This window comes from Dreissena polymorpha, chromosome 3 (assembly GCF_020536995.1).
Source record: "Dreissena polymorpha isolate Duluth1 chromosome 3, UMN_Dpol_1.0, whole genome shotgun sequence".
In the NCBI taxonomy this organism is placed as follows: domain Eukaryota; kingdom Metazoa; phylum Mollusca; class Bivalvia; order Myida; family Dreissenidae; genus Dreissena; species Dreissena polymorpha.
Window position 1 is genome coordinate 129,097,690 of NC_068357.1, and position 4,163 is coordinate 129,101,852.

Here is a 4,163-nt window from a genome sequence, read left to right on the forward strand (position 1 = left end):
GTAAAGTTAAGCTAATAAACGGTATTTCGTGCCATTAAGCGATGCAAATAAGTAAAATTGCACAATTAACATACATTTGTGTATGTTTGCAACACATAGCAAAACGCAATTAACGTTTGTCATACATATACATGCCGTCATAATGAACATTGCGTTTTCATTAAACAATCTGCATATTTTCATTAAGCTACATGCAATTTTTGTTTTGCACCAAGAACGGGCATTTCCATCCATATTCTAAATCTGGTCTGGTTTGGAATCCGTCTAAGCGGTGCATGCCATATAGGGTTTTGTACCAAGACTATTCCATTCGCAAGTAGATTATTGAGTTTCAAATAATCTCGGATTTTGTCATACAGGACACAAGCCGGGTAAGGATGAGGAGAAAGAGGAAATCCAATCTTGACAAAGATTGGCGTGACTGCGTAGTGAGTATATGACATGAGAAGTTTCGACGCCATGAACAATGCATGCGCTATATGGAGTTAAAGTTACACTTGTTTCTTTGATATTACTTTTCGAAATTGAATTTAGGATTAAAACAAAAATCTGATTTCATCCATTGTTTGATAAGCTGAAACACGCTTTTTTGATTTTCATATTTCCACTGCTGATCAACAACACATGGTCTATGGTATACTGCTCATAATACAGACATTTAGAAATGTGGCCTGTAGTGAACACATTCTCAAAATTTATGTAAAAATGTTTGTAACTTGAAGACAAATCGAATTTCTTTTAAATGAGTAGAGGTGTTGCTATAACGAAATTAAGCATTGTTGTATTAGCAAGTAGCGTCAACACAGATCGACACTAAATAGTGCTGCAAACAGGCACACATAAGTCGCTTATTTAGGGGAGTAACTGGCCACTGATCATAAACAAAGAGTTTTATATACAGAAATGTTCGTCTGGGTCTGTAGATTATGGTATGAGATTTCATTTGTTCGAAAAAAGCTGGAGGGCTTCAAAATCCAAGATTGCGTCCAAGATGGCCGCCAAAAGTGTCCTACTCACTGTATACATTACAACTTTTATTTTATGTGGGGAAAATTGTTATCCTCCTTCTAAATCAACATTAAATGAAAGGGTGTGTATCTTAAATGCTTTATTTACCTATTACCATGTAATGGAATGCATTTGTGTGCATATTTTACTGAAAATCAGCAAAAAATGCTCCAATTTTGGGGACAAAGTCTAATATCTTTATGTATAACTATCAAGTATTTGATTAAAATGTACTTAAAATCAGGTAAAATTAATAAGTGTATTAATATCCTTTAAAACAAATGAAAAAGAAAACTTTATGGTCAAGAATACGATCCAGATATCATTAAATAATATTTTAATTGATGAAGTGATTTGTAATTGTACTTTGATTTGATACACTGCGTTTATTCATAGCTTAAAACTTAAATTATGATTTTATACCATTAATATGTTATCCATTTAAATGAAATTATATACCATGTTTATGAACTGAGTCAACTTTAAACTTTGAAAGCTATGACAACTATAATAATATAAAGAATTATTTGATTTTAGATACTAAACATTTGTTGAGTTACTCCCCTTTGATATTAATTTTACCATGGACATAATAGTTAGCAGACACCAATGTCAAACTTGTTTTGTCATTTTCACAGTTTTCATTTCCATGAACATCAATATGGTAAGTATTTAACATGTTTATTCATTGTTCGTTTCATAACTTCATGCTATGTTTATAGATTTTAATTGATAAAACATTTTCTCAAACATCATCTAACGGAAATTTGTCTTCAATGTCATTGATGTTATTCATCACATATATTTACTTAAATCCGTTTGAATACATGCAAAAGTAGTGTGCGTGAAAATTTGAAACCCTAACATGGAACCTACACGGTCTTTTGTATTTAATAAGAGGTGCTAACATTTGTTTTTCCAAAACTTGAGTAGTACTCGGATAGGTACTAGTAAGCGGACATTGTTTTCACTCATTTTATTATCTTGTTAATTAACTTATTTGAATTTTTTATATTTTTTTCTGTTGATGAATTATTGTGTATGCCTATTATATGTTAATTTCTGCCTATTCTAAACTATTGTTTGGAATATATTAATAGTTTCGACAAAAGAACTATATCAGCCAAGGGAATGCCACAGTCTTCGTGAAAGAAAACATGGCTACATCTGGAGAGAGCTTAAAGATCTACTATGACTGCAAAGTAAGAAAGCATGTATTGTTAATTGTAATTCTGTTGATCCATTATAACAGTCATTTATTAAAGAGGTTTGTGTATACTGTATACTAAATAGTTAGATAGAAATGTACTTACAATGAGAACACAGGCAAGTTATAATTATTATGAAATCAAAGATGATTTTTGTTTGCTTCAAAAAAAATGAAGCAGAGGAGTGTACTGAAGACATATATGACAACCATGTGGTGATCCTGGTCTGGTATGACAATGATAATGATATTCATAAATATCATACTTTGATTTCTCTCAAACATGATCATTGAGAGTAGAACATTAATGTCATTTCAAATTCTATATTTTTCTGCAAAGGATTTCATATGTATTTCTGTTTTTCAGGCCCAGATGGTCCTATGACGACTCAACAATGGATGGCAAGGAAAACACAAGAACACCTTTTTAAGACTTGGTCCACTTTTGAGAACTTTGACTGGAAATCATAGTGCTTCATTTGTGGCAAAAAGTGCAGCCGTCACAGAGACAATACATCAAGAGGTTTTCGCAGAAGTTTGTCCCTAGGGCCAAACAAAAAAATGTGTGTTTCGGGAATCGGGTGAAATTTATTTTAGGTAAGGTAGGTATTTTTTTCTTGTCTTTGCGATGGCTCACATGCATTTGCAATGGGAATATCCGGAAAAAACATGGTACCGAAGTATGTGCGTCCTAAAAATTGGACCATATTCCGTTTCTTGTTGAATTCTCAAATGCACATAATTAAATTTGTAATCCGAAACACTCTTCCTTATTAAAGTTTTACTCGACGTTATCACATTCTTCAAACAAACTGTAAATGTACAGTGTGTTTTAATCTTTTCTCGAGAAAAGCGCGCGCAAATTATTCCCTACATGAACAACGTCACGTCAAACGCATGGAAAACGTACGTGCATTAAATTTCCGTTTAATGTTCCGTGGTAAAATTTTAACAGAATGATATAGCGAATGATTTGGAATTTGACATTTCCTCAAAATTAATTGCAAATCAAACACACACTGTATATTTATCGTTACGGACGTTTACATAAGTCACTATAGAAGCAGTTATTGTACTGTATACTGGTGCAACAGAAAATCCAGACGAAACTGGATTAAGTGTTGGGTGTTGTCAAAACGAATTCCGGAATAAACCCCCTTCGGAAGAAACACCCTTCCCTAAAAACAGTAAAGCGGAGGAAACCCCCTTTCACATTTTGCACAAACGGAAGAAACACCCTTCCATAGCGGAACAAACCCCCTTCCCGTTTTCAGAGAGGCGGAATAAACCCCCTTCATGACTGTTATTCAAACTTCGAAAACATTGACACGTTATTCGATTCACAATTTTCCTGTTTGAAGCAATAATAAACCTTTTGTATATTACATGCTCACATTAGTATCACTACATTATATATATATATATATATATATATATATATATATATATATATATATATATATATATATATATATATATATATATATATATATATATATATATATATATATATATATTATATATATATATTAGAGACAAAATATAAACTGTGCAGTGACAATCTTGTGTGAAGCTCGTATGTACCAATAGGGGTCGTTGTCAAACGGGTTTCATGTTTGAGTTGTATACGTATACCAGGCCACTTATGTACTAAAAAGCATTTAGAAAAATAAAATTATGAAAAAAATAGTGGTTGATGTATAACAACAAAAACACAAATAACACTATTTAAAAGTCTTATAAGCGGTACGTTGAACATATTTTGTGTCAATTTCATAGAAATATATGTGGGCTTTTAATTGCTAATTATATTAAAAATCAACAAAAACAGATTGACATAATTATACACCGAAGTTTGACAGGGAGTTATGTAGGAGTCACGCTGTTGGGCGGTCGGTCGATTGGTTGGTCGGTTGATTGGTTTGTTTGTTTGTCCGAATCAAATGTT

General features: G+C 32.2%; 1 long non-coding RNA gene across 1 annotated transcript; it reads left to right on the forward strand.

Annotated features, from left to right (window-relative positions):
* The first annotated feature begins 1,578 nt into the window (after positions 1-1,578).
* Positions 1,579-3,536, forward strand: LOC127871418 (uncharacterized). Its single transcript, XR_008045328.1, has 3 exons — positions 1,579-1,672; positions 2,109-2,210; positions 2,583-3,536. It is a non-coding gene; the product is annotated as an uncharacterized LOC127871418 (long non-coding RNA).
* Positions 3,537-4,163: the final 627 nt, after the last annotated feature.